A 16,458-nucleotide genomic window follows, 5' to 3' on the forward strand; every position below is an offset into this window, starting at 1 on the left:
GGGCCCTGCACCCGCATGGGAGAACAGGAGAAGCACCTGGCTTCTGGCTTCGGATCGGCGCAGCACCAGCCGTAGCGGCCATTTGGGGAGTGAACCAATGGAAGGAAGACTTTCTCTCTCTCTCTCTCTCTCTCTCTAACTCTACCTGTCAAATAAAAAAAAAATTGTTAAAAAAGTTAAGGAGAACGGTGCTTGCTTCGGCAGCACATATACTAAAAATTAAGTGGAACGATGAGAAATCTCCACCATCTCTTACAATCATTCAGAAACCTATGGTGGCCAAAATGCCTGGAACTGATGGTTCTCAAGTGCCCCACAGAAGCCCTAGACTGCTCTCCTGGCCCTTCCGTCTCGGTGGTTGTGTGCAGGGACACTCAGTGTATTCCTGTCCTCCTCCTCCTTCTCATCTCTGCCTTCCTGCCCTAGATGCAAGCATTGGGCATGTTGGCTACAAACCAGAAATCCCCTGCAAATCCAGCAACTTCTGTCTTGGCCTGTCCCTCCTCCCACCTTGTATGCTTGTGGCTCACTTGCGAGCTCACTGAGCAGCTTACTGACATTTGTCAAGGCTAACTTGTATCGGGATTGTTTGGGCTTCTCTACTAATACCTCCAAACATACTCATACACTCCCAACCCCTCCACACACACAGGCAGTTCTTGCTGTCACAGTAGTCATCATGCTATATAAAGTCATTGTGAATGTTGAATTGGTGAACAGTGAGCCATTGCTCTTAGAACAAATACAAGATTAGGTTCCTGTGAGCTTCTGCTCACATTTTCTTCCATCACCTGACATATAACCTCATTTTATGTCAGTTTCCTGCTTAAAGACTTCTTAATTAATATACACTGGCGATTCATTAACAGTGAACACACAGGCAACAGTGCTGTAACTCATGTCTGAACATGGCTTATGTGACACGCATTTTCTCTATAAGGCACACCCCAGTCTTTTCACACTTAAAAACACTAGAGAGCACCAAAACTACCAGTAACGCAGCACAAAGTGGTGGAAAATGTGCCCCTACACCGACGGGGGAACAGTGCCTGTTTACAGTAAGAGAGCTGAAATAAGGCAGAGTCGCCTTGTTGGAGCTCAGCTGGGAACCTGCATATTGGGCAACTCAAAGTTTTGGCCTCTGTGTGTATTGCAAATGACCTACAAAAGAACCACACGTATTGATTTTGAGGTTACAGATAAATTTTAGTGAGTAGGCAAACTCACAAATATGGAATTTAGAAATAATGATTGTACATATGTACTCATATGCATAAATAAATATGTACATATCTATCTCCCAGGGCAGATAGAGTTCCTTTGTAGTACACCTGCCACAGCACAGGCTATGATATGGTCTGGAGGCTGTGGCACTTGGTTCACCAGTGTATGCACCATACTATCACAGGGCCTGATATTGGAGGCCCTCAATAAACGCTTGTTATATAACTAATTGATGACAAAGTCCAATAAGGTCAGTTAAACAGAGTATACTCCATCCACCCACCACCTACTCCAGGTATATAATCCATATAGATTACATGATAAGAGCTGCTAAGGCCATTTTAAAGATGTCCATCACATTTTTCACCTTGATTTGATATTTACTTTTTATTATGATGGTTGTTATATTGGTTCAAAAATACCTTTATGTAGTTCCCAAGATGACAGTGTCTATTTTTACGAGCAAGTGGTGGATTCAGCCATCGTCCACGATCACGGAGTGTTTTTCTCACTTTTAGCAAATCCTGGAGAAACAGAGAGATGAACGAGTTAGTCTATGGGCCCAGTTCTTTGTGTTTTGACTCATTGGTAATCTGGTTCTTGTTCTGTAGCCTTTTGGACTTTGCGGGCCAGGGAGAGGCCAGAGAGGGAAGAAGATGTGTTCCACAATAAATTTCATAGGGTTCAAGATCTTTTGGAGAGAAAGTAGATGTATCTCCATCTAGTGGTCAAAAGCAAGATGTGGGAACACTGAAATGGGATTGGAGCCTTGGTAATATCAGAACGTATCCCTTAAAAGTCCCGTCTGGACTGCCATTTATGTTACCAGGTGCTTATTAATAAATCCTGAATATTAATAAGCTGGCTGGGCTCTTGCCTCGGACTCAGAGAAGAATTCTGAATACTGGCACCAATAAACGAGGCAGCATGATAAGTTTTTAAGCTTCTTGTTCAGTGAGAGAAACGCATAGGAGAGTGAGGGCCCTACCTCAGAAAGAAAGGGAAATCTGGGTTCATACTGAGCACCAGGAGCCAGCCACGTGCAGGAGCATACAGACCAGGAAGCAGGGGCAGCAGCCTGAAGGCCAGGTGCCCCGAAGGCGCAGGGCAGCAAGGACCCCAATGGCCAAAAAGGAGCAAAAGGTCTGGGCCCACCATGTCCCAGCTGTTAATCCACTTCCAAAGGGGAGTGATTAATTAGCCTGAATGGCCAGAGGGCACACAGGTGTGGCCAGGTAGAGGCCTGAGGTCACACAGGGGGTGTGGTGAAGGCGTGGTCTCCCAGCTCACAAACCTGATCAATTTTATCCTGTATGCCTGCCCACAACACTGGTGTAGGCACCTAAACCTGGGCTGCCTTTCTTATGAGTCGAAGGTTGGCAAGAGTAGAAAGAACCTTATCAGTCCAGGAAAATCCACCAGGACTACTGTGGAAAACACTGAACAAAAGCAGTCTCATATGAGCTTTGGAATAATAAACCTGGATTTAAGTTCTAGCTACAGCCCTAAGGAGCTGTGTGATTTGGGAAAAGGTGCTCAGTTATCTGAATCCCAACTTCTTCACTTATAAAATGGGAATAATAATGCTTGCAGCACATGTGTGTTTTAAGAATTAAGTGAAATAATACATATGAACCATGAGTATGGTGCTGGCACAGAGAAGAAAGTCAGCGAAATGACTGAAAGGAGCCTAGAGTTTTCGTATAAGGAAGGCATTTCCATGGGGTAAATGCACTTGTTATCAGAGACAAGGTGATGCGGACCTCAGGACACACAAGGAAGCGGAAGGTTACACGTGTCAGCCAACAGATTCCTGCCTTCTCCAGTAATCAGATAGGGTATTAAATACAGAGCACGGAATACAATGACTCAGAAGTCTCCACATATTTTGGTTGACTCCCATTTCAATGGAAATGTACAGATGTGTTAAGCAGGTCGTGCCTATTTCTTCTATGCCCACTAAAATAAAAGGGAGTGAGCGACAAATACAAACTGAAGGCGTTTCAAATAAGTGAATCCCTATGGCCCTTCTAAGGAAGTGTCATCTTTAAAATAATTACTAATTCCATCAAAATAACTCTCAGTGTGTGACATCCAGATCTTATCTGGGGTTGCACACAAAGCTGGAACAGAGGCCTGGGTGACCAGGAGTGTGGCAGCTGGAGAAGCAACCAACAGTAGACCGGGGTGGGGGGATGGGGGGGTGGTCCCTGCCCCTGCTTCCACCCCCACCCCCTCCCCTTACCCTGTAACAGGTGTCGATCTTGTTTTCTGCCTGCTGCTATCCTTTCCTCCTCTTGTGGGTTGAGTGTGTCCCCTGAAAGGTATGTTGAAGTCTTAACCCCCAGGACCTGTGCACCTGACCTGCTTTGGAAATAGGCTCATTGCAGACGTCATCAAGATATAGGCAGATGAGGTCATATGGTAGAGGGGGAGGAGCTCCTGATCCAACGAGACTGGTGTCCTAGGAGAAGGGTAGAAGGTGCACACAGGGCAGAGAACACGTGACAGTGAAGGCAGGGATTGGAGTGATGTGTCTGCAAGCCAAGGAGCACTAAGAGCCGCCAGCAACACAGAAACCAAGAGAAAGGCACGGAATGGCTTCTCCCCTACAAAAAACGCAGTCCTGAGATCCTTGGTCTCAGGCCAGGAGAGACCACATCGCTGTGTGTCGAGCCCCCACTCAGTGGCACTTTGCTCAGGCAGGCCTAGCAGCGAGCAGTTCCAGTGTGGCTGGTGGCAGGCGTTGATCTGAGCAGTGTCCAGTTCCCTGAAAGTCTAACCTGATAAAAGCACAGCCAATGGCCTCTCAACAAGAGCAGGGGAGGGGATGGAAGCCGGTGGTGTCCAGACCCTGGAGCAACAGGTGCTGTGGAAAACCCGGAGACGCTGGGGATCGCTCCAGTGCCCGCCCCGCCTGGGTGGGGACGAGATTGGGGATTTTCCTCTCCTTGTGGCTGATAGCCAGCTTCTGCGAGTGGTGCTGCCAGGTCGTCTGTTTCTGGTTTCAAGAGGAGCACAACCATTTAATCTGCCAGTGCCTGGTCTTTTCCAGAAACTTCCAGAAGCTTGCTTTCTTCTCCCCCCTCCTTCCCTGCAGGAACTCCACCCCAGGATCCGCTCTGCTCCCTCCACCTAGGAGTAAGGAAGCCCAGGTATCGGGATTTGAAACACCCCAGTTTCAGTCCCTGGTGCGTGACCTTGGCTTACTTGGGCGGAGGAAATGCTCAATCACCCTGCTGACTCCAGGCCTAAGATAAAGTCCCGAGCCAAGCCCCTGACACAAAAGGGACTCCCCTGGCAGCGCCGTGCGTGTGGAGAAAAACAGCTCCACTAGAGGGCGCTCCGCTGAAGGTGGCGCCGAGGGTCCTTGCACTTCCTGTTCAGAAATGACAGGAGCAGGCCAGAGCCCGAGGACAACGCTACTTATCCCGCATGTCTGACTTCACCTTCAGATTAGACAGAACCTCCTGCTCCATGAGTAGCCTCCGCTACCAAACGAGTTCCTCCTCGCCACACCGCCGCCCCCTCCCAGGTGTGAAGAAACGGTTCACGATGTGAACAGGTGACTGTTACTTGCTGCCGGGGTGGCGGCTGGAGTAGGTACGGGGACTACTGCACTCATTCAGTGACCAGTCCATAAAGTGAGAGGGCGACGGTGCAAGAAAAAAGAAAGAAAAAAAAAGTTTGGGGCCTCTTGCGGCTATGGGGCTTACTCTAGGTGGCACCTGTCAACCAAGACCTGCCCGAGACCCCCCATGTGGCCAGCAGCCAGGTGGGCATTGTCAGTGGTACCTCCTGGAGCCTGCCGTCTGGCGCTGGCTAGACAGAACACTGCCGCCGGTTAACATCCTTCTGGGATACCAAAGGACACGATGGTTTTGACGCCATGACAGGATAAAGTGCTTTTCCAGTTGGACCCGCCATACTCCAGATAGAACAAAGGACCTAAGCCAGTGTCGCCTGTTAAATCCCCGCCGGCGTTCAAACAGGAGAGCCCAAACCCAGAAGGGACTGAACAGCAAGGCAGCTCGGAGAAGTGCTCACTGCCGCTGCTTCTGCACACTTGCCCTTTGCACTGCCTGCCCGCGGGGTGGCTTTCCCTGAGGGACGGAGTTGGTACTGAACACCGGCGTCATGGGGTTCCTCAGCCGTACACTGGGGAGAACAGTTCTTGGCCTGCAGTGCTGTAATGAGGCTTGAAAACCAAAGGGGCTGTGCGTAGCACATCCTTGACACATGGCCCTCTCTCCTTCCCTTGCTGTAAGACATCTGGAGGGTTTCCTGCAAGATACGAGTGTTGACACAGTTATCACACAGGAGCCATTCACGGGGCAAAGCTGCGGATCGGCACCATGCGCCCAGCGGGAGGAAACTGGAGGCTGGTGTTGGTCAATGCCTGCGGCTCCCTGCTGTCCTCCCCTTTGCCTGCTCTCGGACCGATCCAGCAGACGCAGCCAGCCTGCCGACTTCCCCGAGATAACCTGGACCTTTCGGCTCTAAGGGCAGGCTCCACGTGCGTGTTGTGAGATGGGAGAACCCGGCGTCGGGCGCCTTGAGTCCTTGTCTCTGCTCTCTTCAAGGATGTAGATCCTGCTCTTCCCCGGTGCCTCTCTCGGAACTTGACCCGAGGAGACCACGGGCGGGCGGCAACGTTCAGGCGGCGGACGTTTGTGCCGGGCTCTGTCTCCACCACACCTTTCCTCATTTGTTCATCGTCTGGTGTCCCTGGAATCATCCTAAAGGAAAACTGCTCTTGGCTCCAGGTACCCCCAGAGCTGAGAGGGCTGACGCCCCGTACCACGGATCCCACCCAGAAAATGCCCCCGCCTCCTCGCACCCACTTCTGAGACGTCCTTAAAAGTGAGAGCCGTGGGGTTCTTAAACACCGCTGAGGTGGGCAGGAAGAAAACCAGGGAGACTGCCACGGTTCCCTCCAGGAGAAGCCTGTGGGCAGGAAGGGCTGGGACCACTGCTAACGGCCTTGTGCCCCTTGAAGGCAGAATTTACAGACAAAGCTGCGCGGGCCGGTCCTTCAACAGCATGGCTGTGCAACTCATTCCAGGGACAAGTGACTCCAGAATGCTGGCATTAGAATGACCCGCAGTAGGCCAGATGGAAGTGCATCTACGGAGAGTCCCCCGACACAGAGGCAAGACCTTAGAGAGCCCCAAATTCAGAGCCTTGCTTAGTTACTTTTTGGGAGCCCCTCGTGCTCTCTAGGTCGCACAGGTATCTGAAACTCTGGATACCATTTCGTTTCCCATTGCTGAGCCTGTCCCCTCATACATGCGCAATGACACTGCTCAGCCTCACGCCCGTGTAGCCTACCTTTTCTTTCTCTCTCTCTGGTTTTTTTTTTTTTTTTTTTTTTTTTTTTTTTTTTTTTTTTGGGACAGGCAGAGTTAGACAGTGAGAGAGAGAGAGAGAGAGAAAGTTCTTCCTTCAGTTGGTTCACCCCCCAAATGGCCAGCGCGCTGTACCGATCCAAAGCCAGGAGCCAGGTGCTTCTTCCTGGTCTCCCATGTGGGTGCAGGGCCCAAGCACTTGGGCCATCTTCCACTGCCTTCCCGGGCCATAGCAGAGAGCTGGACTGGAATAGGAGCAACCAGGACAGGACCAGCGCCCCAGCCAGGACTAGAACCCGGAGTGCTGGCGCCTCAGGTGGAGGATTAGCCTAGTGAGCCATGGCGCCGGCCGCCTACCTTTTCTTTCGAGCCCCGAGGCTGACTTGCTCTTTCTGAGCTGCCGTGGAATACGCCTGGCACCCGCGTGTCTGCAAAGCACAGAACCAGGAGTTGATGCTCTTGGCCACAGAAGCCAGCAGACAAGGATTTCCCTCTTGCTTTCCCTGAGCGGGCTGTCCTAAGACGCAGCGGCTCCTGCAGGCCTTCTGAAGATAGTGCACACAGATGAGCATCAGTGAGCCACTGGAGGAGGAGCTGCACTGGGTTCCCAGCTGGGCCCCTCTGCCGCTGCAGGCATTTGGGGAGTGAACCAGCGGATGTGAGCTCTCGGTCTCTCTGCCTCTTAAAAAAAAAGTCATTTAAAAATAAACAAAATAAGGACATTTTCAGAGAAACATGAATTTCTCACCTATATACATAGAGAAGACTAAGGAAATTCTTCAGCTGAAAAGATGCGTAGCGTGGATGAAAGCAAGGGAATTAGGAAAGGACAGAACGCTGAAGAGGGACGTGGCTCATGCCGATGAAACTGGCATGCTTAAAACGACAACAGAATGTCTGCTGGGTTTATGTGTCGAGTTAAAACCCAGGACGGCCGGCGCCGTGGCTCAATAGGCTAATCCTCCGCCTTGCGGCGCCGGCACACCGGGTTTTAATCCCGGTCGGGGCACTGGATTCTATTCCGGTTGCCCCTCTTCCAGGCCAGCTCTCTGCTGTGGCCCGGGAAGGCAGTGGAGGATGGCCCAAGTCCTTGGGCCCTGCACCCGCACGGGAGACCAGGAGGAGCACCTGGCTCCTGGCTTCGGATCAGCGCGGTGCGCCGGCCGCGGCGGCCATTGGAGGGTGAACCAACGGCAAAGGAAGACCTTTCTCTCTGTCTCTCTCTCTCACTGTCCACTCTGCCTGTCAAAAAAAATAAATAAAATAAAACCCAGGACAACAACAGCACGCGAAGCAGGAGCTGAGGAAATGGAGTTAAAGTTTTGCTGTGAATTTCACTTTTTGGGAAACGCCGAGAGTGCTCGCCTAAGACAAAGTCAAGCTATCGAGCGCTTGAATGGTGGCTGGTGCAACTAAGGGGGTGAGTTTTTGGTTTAATTTTATTTTAGGCCGGCGCCGTGGCTTAACAGGCTAATCCTCCGCCTTGCAGTGCTGGCACACCGGGTTCTAGTCCCGGTTGGGACGCCGGATTCTATCCCGGTTGCCCCTCTTCCAGGCCAGCTCTCTGCTGTGGCCCGGGAAGGCAGTGGAGGATGGCCCAGGTTCTTGGGCCCTGCACCCACATGGGAGACCAGGAGAAGCACCTGGCTCCTGGCTTCGGATCAGCACGATGTGCCGGCTGCAGCGGTCATTGGAGGGTGAACCAACGGCAAAAAGGAAGATCTTTCTCTCTGTCTCTCTCTCTCACTATCCACTCTGCCTGTCAAAAAAAAATAATAATAAAAATTAAAAAAAATTTTAAAAATTTATTTTAATGCACTTAAATAGTCATATTTAAATAGTGGCTATTGGACTGTGCAAACCCAGGACAATTGGTAAAAGAATAAGGAAAGGCTAAATAAGGAAGAAAGCTCAGACTGGAGAAATACAGCGAGCACAGACTTTCTCCTATGCGTTGCTCATGCTGAGTCACACAGCATGGAATGCTGCGGCCTTTTTAAAGGAGCAAGGCCCGTGGTCCTTGAGGCTTCTGGTCTGTGCCTTTGGTGACCGGACCCAATACTGAGCAGCTGTGGAAAATTCAAGCTAACCAGCAAGCAGCTTTTAAGTGATGCTCCTTCCCCACAGCTAAGACACCAGCCCTGAACGATCAGGTCAGCTAGTGTAGCTTGACCTCCGGCCCAAACAGGATTTTCTCTCTCTCCCTTCATCTCTGAGCCCTGACATCCAGACCGCTATGTCCCAAGACCTACACGAGATTGTTCCTTCCAATCCAGGGTCCCAGCTTCTTCTACAGCTGCCCTAGCAAATCCCAGGGCCTGACACTCAGCTCTTCAGGCTTCCTGAGTGCTTTCAAGAAAGTTCACAGGGAACCACAATGTGCATACACTGTTTTTGCCAAAACCTTCCAGTATGGGCCCACTCAGTTTCTCTAGGCCTGAAGACAAAGCAATCCATTCTGAATAAAGGGCACCTAATGCAGGTGCTCCCCTAGGACGCAGGAAGCTGGATTGTTCTCCTGAGGAAGCAGAAGAGAGCCAGGAGCTGTTCTTGACCTGTGTCTCCAGCATTCATCCTGTGACGCCTGTATCCACAGCATGGGGAGCCTCCAATTCCGCTCCTCCTACCTCCAGAACACAAGCAGTGAAGACAAGCAGGGCAGGAGACTGAAGCGAGCAGGCGTGGAGGACCTCATGCAAGGTGTCAGAGGTGAGGACTTGCTAGGTCCATGTCGGACGTTTGCAAATAAGAAAAGTATGATTGACTAGGAGACCTGAGGGTAGCTTGTTTAGCAAATTCCAGACTACCCAGTGTTGAGAGTATGAAGAAGGTGATTTTAGGAGAATAAGGATGAGCCCTCACACTAAAATGAGCCCATTTACATTTTTGTTTTTTAAGTCTAGGATGTGGTAGAAACTCAGAAAAAGAAGTTCAAGAAAGTTAGACTGTGATTAAAAATATTAAAAATAACGGGTGGGCATTGGTGCACAGTGAGTTACGTTGCTATCTGGGACCTCTACATCCCACATTGGAGTCTCTGGGATCAAGTCTCATCTTTGCTTCCTACCCAGCTTCCTGCTAACGCTTAGGTACTTGGGTCCCTGCCACTCATGTGGGAGATGTTGATGGAATTCTGGTTCCTGGCTTTGACCTGGCGCAGCCCCGGCTGTTGAAGGCATTTGGGGAGTGAACCAGCAGATGGAAGATGCTCTCTCTTTTTTGCTCTGCCTTTCAATTAAATAAACTTTAAAAATGCTAACAGGCCTGTAGGCAGTCATCAGGGGATGTAAGAGCTCTCAGCTTCAGGGTAGCCCAGGGCTTGAAAGCCTTTGTGCCTGGTGAGAGGCCGCTCCTTGAGGGTCGGCGCAGAAGGGGGCTGGTCGTCCACTCTGCTTATGAACAGGGCCCCTTGCATCCCTTTCGCCTTGATCTGCCCAGCTTCTCCAGGAGGCGTTGAGCAGCATGACCGTGTTTCGACAGCTTCTCAGCAGGCTGGAGGTCTGGACTAGTTGCCGGCTTGCTACTGAAGTTTCTGGAAGAAAGGGCTGCACATGGCCATAAATACACGTTAGACACGGAATACGGAAGACTTGGCATTTAACGTCCTTTAAAAACGTCGTTTACCAATTTCTTCCCTCTTTGCCACTTATCAGAGTGGCCAAGCAGCTCTTGGAGAGTTGGCCTGGCCCCACCTCCAGATTGTGACCCTGGCTCAAGGAAGGGGTTCTGGATTGAAGCCGACCACCTATACCCCTGTGTTTGCGTGAACAGTTGGCTTGCGTGCCGCACTTGGGTCAGGCACAGGAGGAAGGCATAGCGCAGGTGCCAGGACACAGGCTTGGCGTTGACAGCTAAGGGACACAGAGTGATGGCAAATCCAGGGTCCTGGTGACCGGCGTGCCCTGACCCGGCTCCCTGTCAGCCATTACTGCTGGCGCTCAGCCTTGTTCTCATGGTGTGGGGACAGAGCCTCACAACCCTTCCTGAGGCCACTGTCTGAGAGAGGAACTTTTACAGTGAACAATGGGATGGAATCTGATTGGAGCTTAGTGTGGGCCCCCAAAGGGAGGGCCAAACCCACATGGCAATGGTTACATTCTTCAAAACAATGCAGAGTAGGTCTTTCCAAGGAGACAGCTGGCTGCCCTTAACATTCTACCTGACTTCGTTGTTGGTTGCTGCTAAAAATTCTGTCACTAGAACACACTCCCCTGGAGTTCAAGGCTTGGTCCCTGCAGGGCAGATACTGTACTGTGTCCTGGATGTACTTTTATTCATTTAAATGTCATGTTCTATGATCTCCACTTTACAGATGGAAAAATCAAGGCTTAGAGAGCGAATTGCCTATGATCATACAAAGTGACAGAGCCAGGATTAACAAAACTAGGTCTCTGTCGCCACCCCCACCCGAGACCCTCATGTTCTCCACTATCACATCCTTCATGGGGTGGGGACTTGATGAGGATCCAAGGGGAAGAGAGCATGAATGGCAGAGGGAATTAAATTCCCGAGGCAGCTGAGACCAGAGGAAGGCTGCAGTCCTCACACATGGTTCCGGCTAGGGCTGGTCTTGGGTTGAAATTAGAGAACCTAATGGGGGAAGCTGACATTTCCAACAGAATCCAGGCAACTGCACCCAGTGGGATTTGGCAACCTCCCAATGGTCAGCCACGACACAAAGCAGGTGGTAATTATCTCCTGGGTGACAGAGGTAACCGGAGACCAAGCATTGCTATTGGTACTGTTCCTAATGCAAATGACTTATCGTTAATAGTCCCTTGATAGGTGTGAAAATTGCCCTCCACTGGTGGCACCCCCGGCTTGCCACGCCTGTCCTAGCAGTGGGCCCCTGCAGTTGCTACCTGGAGTGGATCGTTCCCAACAACTCCCTACCACGTGGCCGAATTTCTTTCATTAACAATCACAAGTTAATAAAGGCAGGGAAGGAAATGCAGAAATGAACATTTTCTTTTATGAAATTGCATTTGTTTCATCACATCAGAGAAATCATTACACAAAAAAAAGGAAAATTTTAAAAGTGTATGTATGTATTTGAAAGGCAGAGTTATAGAGAGGCAGAGGCAGGGGCAGCGTAAGATAGAGACCTTCCATCCCCCTGCTAACTCTTCAGACGGCCAGCCAGAGCCAGGCTGATCCAAAGCTAGGAGCCAGGAGCTTCCTCCCGCCCCACCCCACCCCTCCATGTGGGTGCTACTGCTTTTCCAGGTGCACCAGCAGGGGGCTGGATCAGAAGTTGGTGCCACATGGGATGTTGGCACAAGTGTCAGCTTCACCTGCTATGCCACAGTGATGGCCCCTAAGAGGAAATCTTTTTTTTTTTTCTTTCTTTTTTTTTTTTTTTTTGGACAGGCAGAGTTAGTGAGAGAGAGAGACAGAGAGAAAGGTCTTCCTTTGCCATTGGTTCACCCCCCAAATGGCTGCTACCGCGCGCCAGCCCGAAGCCAGGAGCCAGGTGCTTCCTCCTGGTCTCCCATGGGGTGCAGGGCCCAAGGAGTTGGGCCATTCTCCACTGCACTCCCGGGCCACAGCAGAGAGCTGGACTGGAAGAGGAGCAACCGGGATAGAATCCGGTGCCCCGACTGGGACTAGAACCCAGGGTGCTGGCGCCGCAGGTTGAGGATTAGCCAAGTGAGCTGCAGCGCCGGCTGGAAATCTTTTTAAATTATTATCTTCTTTTGCTTGAAAAAAGGAAAAGAAACTTCTACCTACATGTTGGTAATGAAAATGAAATTGGCTTTTGATTTTTAGACTTCTTCAGATTTGACAATAATTTCACCAACATTGCCCTTCCTTGCACAGTGACATTCAGGAGGGAGTGTAGGCAGGTATGTCTGTCTGTCTTCACTCACCATTGATTAACATTTTCCATGTAGTTTTCTGAAGTTTTCTTTTCCCCTAGCAAGAGACCTAGAGGGAGGGAGGTAAGAGAGGTCTGAGACAAAGATACATTTGGCAGACACCCACATAAATCCCATGTCACAACAAATTCCAGAAACAGCAACACAATTCACATCTTTGTTTCTTCAGGATCGAGTCTAGCCCCTTCCAAATGTATCCAGGGTTGAAAGTTATTCACTGGGGGTGAGCATTTGGCCTAATGGGAAGATGTGAGTTTGGATGCCCATATTCCACGGTGCAGTGCCTGAGTTTGAGCCCCGGCTCCACTCTGGATTTCAACCTCCTGCTAAGGCGCACCCTTGCAGGCAGCAGGAGATGGCTCGAGGCTTTGGGTCGCTGCCACCCCTGTGGGAGTCCTGGATTGAGTTCCCTGCTTCAGCCTGACCCAGCCCTAATTGTTTCGACCATCTGGGGAGTGAACCAGCAGATGGGAGCCCCTCTTCCCCCTCCCTCTCCCATTAAATATAAACAAGCAAAAAAGAAACAAGAAAATGACTCCCTAACACCATCACCAGGAAATGCGTCATGCATTCGTTGCACTGGCTCACAGTCTGCAGCAAAAATCAGAGTGGCTGGGTGACAGCAAGCAGGGGCTTCTGTGAGCACTGGTGGCCCTGCCGGTTCTTGGTGAAGGTGGCGGAGGTTTCAGAAGCCCCCTTCATGTTCCTCTGGCAATGGAAGGGCAGCGCGTGGTCACTTCTGCCGTTTCTTGTTTGAATGCTGGCTCCCTTCTCTGTGGAGCCATTTCCTCCGTTTTGTGTTTGGGGGGGAGGGTATGGGGGGGAGGCATCCTCTGTTTTGTTGGGGGGGGGCAGGGAGTGGAGCAGAAACAGTGGCTGTCTCCACGATGACTCCTTTGTACCAATGGCCAGCCCCAGCGTTAAAGCCCGGAGTATTTGCCCAGGCACCTTCCAGACTGGCAGCATTCAGTGTGGTCCCGTAGAACGACATAATTGAAGTCACTCACCGTCTCTGCCTCGGTCGGCACAAACTGCCTTGTAGCCGAGTCCGTGCGAGCCGACAGACACGTGAACTTCCTTGTGGAACACAGTATTAAAGATCAACAATAAAAACGCTAATTTCCGCTTTAGTACGGACCATCGAAAACAGCGACCACAACTGTTCACAACTTAGGCCGTTACACAGGAGGACTGCTGTGTCACACGAGCATGGCCGGCTCTGAACTCCACAGCCCACACCGCGGCAGGCTGCTCCCACCGCCCACCCTGGCTGTACCCTTGCCCGCCCACTTCTCATCTACCACAGCCCTTCGCTAGGGAAGCCGCTGGCCTGCTGCCTGTGGTTTGGACCTCAGGAACGTTGTCTTCCTACCCCACAAGCCCGTAACACCTTGCTGTCACACCGATTTCTTTATCCGGGACTCAACAGATTTAAAACCCAATCCAGCAGGTGTATTTCCCCTGCTCGAGCTACAGCCCCTCCACGCGGGAAGGGACGCACCAGTCTTACTCCCGCTCTGTCCCCCCCATCTCACCAGCCGAGCTCTTCATGGGGAGTGAGGGTTCCCCTCAGGGCCCCTAGTGTCTCCCCATAGTCTCTGCCCCATCCTCTGGACCCTGGAGCTCATGGGTCCCTTCTGCCACAAAGGAGCTTTGGGATCCTGGCAACAAAGGACTTTTTCTCCTGCTTCCTCATTTTAAGAAATGAGCAAATATTTAAAAATTTATTGTTAATTGAAAAAAATAGTTGTAAGTATTTGAGTACAAGGTTTTGTACATACATATTATATGCATATATGTGTGTTGTGTGATGATGAAATTAAGCTGATTAGCAAAGCCATCACTTCACGTGCTTATCATTCTTTAGTGGTGAAAGTATTTAAAATCTCTCCAAGAAATTTCTATATTTTTCTTTTGTAAAATTTGTTTATATTTAGGGAACAATATGGTTTTTTGTTTTTTTGTTTTTTTTTTTCAGAGTGGACAGTGAGAGAGAGAGAGACAGAGAGAAAGGTCTTCCTTTTTGCCTTTGGTTCACCCTCCAATGGCCGCTGCGGCCAGCACATCTCGCTGATCCGAAGCCAGGAGCCATGTGCTTCTCCTGGTCTCCCTTGCGGGTGCAGGGCCCAAGGACTTGGGCCATCCTCCACTGCCTTCCCAGGCCATAGCAGAGAGCTGGCCTGGAAGAGGGGCAACAGGGATAGAATCCGGCACCCCAACCGGGACTAGAACTCAGTGTGCCGGTGCCACAAGGCGGAGGATTAGCCTGTTAAGCCACGGCGCCGGCCACCATAATACGGTTTTAAGAACGTAGCGATACCTCCCACTCTACCCTCCCCTCTCTGCTTCCACCTTCCCTCTTCCTTCCCTTCTTATTATTTTTTAATTTTTGCAATGACATGCTTTCAATGTATTCATAATCACAAGCTTAATTCTCTACTAAAAAAAAATGCAACACGTGGTAATAAAACGCGCTGTTCCTCTGGAGTATAGGCAGGGCCTGTTAACAATAGTCCAATCTCAGAATGAAAAATGAGCAGACTTCAACTGAATAATTTTCAGGGCCCCTCCGGACATCCTCCGGGGCTGGCTGGGAGGTCCGGCGACCGTGGCCGGGCCGCACTGGGCTCCCACAGAGGGTGCGGAGGAACAGAAAGAGTCACTCCGGAACTGCCTGCTCCCTCTGCCTTCTGGGGCCGCTGCTGACTTTCTCCTTGTTCGGCATCTTTGAATGGCTGGGCCCCGGAGACTTCCAGATGTGTCTCTCCCCGGCACTCAGAGCCGGATTTCCTGGGCAACACCCTCCTCATGCAAACATTCTTATTTGTCATGGCACTGCCCTCAGAACATGCCAAAGGGGACTCCTGCTGCTGCCCCGGGCCACGCTTCCGCTCCAGCACAGCCTGATACCAGCCCTCTCCCACCTGTCAGGGAAGATAGGGACCCACCATCATTCCCATTTTAGAGACGGGAACACTGAGGTGCCAAAGGCTGAAGAAACTATGCTTGGTGGGGCAGGACTCTCTGGGACCAGAGCACCCACCCCCAACTTACTCTCATTCAACCACCCCAGCTCCAGCTAGCTTAGCTCAGGCTTGGCCCCGGGCCTAGGAGTCCTGGTTATACAACTGATATCAAGCGTGCACCCGGCGAGAGAGTATAAATAGGTACGGTGCTCGCCTCTAAGAATTTGTGATTCAAAAATCACAAGATTTTTACATTGAGTAACCAGATGTCTTTTGAAATGTGGAAAAGTAGTAATAGCATAGAAATAGCTCGTTTCTACGACTTTGTATGTTTTTAAAGCAGGACACAGAAATCCATTACGTAGGTCTGGTAGCAAATTTAGGAAGTGGTCCTAAAAAAAGCCACATGTCAGAGATGACAAATTGTCGCACTTGCCCTTGCAGTCCCTGTGGGTGTCTGTGACACCTTGTGACTCCGGCATGGCTGGCTGCCCGCTCAGCCCAGATGCAGCCTCAGAATCTTCCCTAACACGGGGCTCTGTGCAGCCACGGATTGCGCACAGGATTCCACTCGTGCTCCAAGCTCAATTTGCCATCCCTGCTACATAGGTAGGCCGGTGAATCCCGGAAATGCAAGTCAGTGGAATTTCGGTTGTTGTCCTTCCAGCAGGCTACTCCTTGGGGGAAGTTTCTCTTTCATCTCTCGAGCCCCACCCCACTCTTCAAACAAGGGGGAGGGGTGGCCAAGGTGTGAACCGGGAGGTAAACACCTGAGAGCCCTAAACCATTTGTAGAAGTGACAGCAATTTAGCATGGAGGCATTGTATTTGCAAGGCCTTCCTGCCTGCTCGCCTTTCCCAATTCCCAGGACAAATGCTCTCTGAAAACCTGCGCGGAGCAGAGCACACTGCCAGCCAGGTGATTCTAATGCGCCTGAAGGAGTTGCATCCTTTCCGCTTGTCACAGAACTGAGTCTTGAAGATGAGGCAAATCGCTTAGAACTTATTCCTGGAAAACCTTGAGCAAAGGGCTGAACGAGGA

General features: G+C 50.8%; 2 long non-coding RNA genes across 2 annotated transcripts in view; one reads left to right on the plus strand and one right to left on the minus strand.

Annotated features, from left to right (window-relative positions):
- LOC133767308 (uncharacterized) overlaps positions 1-1,743 on the minus strand; it is a 35,634-nt gene extending 33,891 nt beyond the window's left edge. Inside the window, exon 1 of the long non-coding RNA XR_009866833.1 lies at positions 1,647-1,743. This is a non-coding gene — a long non-coding RNA (uncharacterized LOC133767308). The remainder of the gene's footprint in view (positions 1-1,646) is intronic.
- LOC133767307 (uncharacterized) overlaps positions 1-16,458 on the plus strand; it is an 88,828-nt gene that overhangs the window by 39,000 nt on the left and 33,370 nt on the right. The gene's annotated exons all lie outside the window — the stretch shown is intronic.

The sequence above is a fragment of the Lepus europaeus genome, chromosome 9, assembly GCF_033115175.1.
Source record: "Lepus europaeus isolate LE1 chromosome 9, mLepTim1.pri, whole genome shotgun sequence".
NCBI classification, from domain to species: Eukaryota; Metazoa; Chordata; class Mammalia; order Lagomorpha; family Leporidae; genus Lepus; species Lepus europaeus.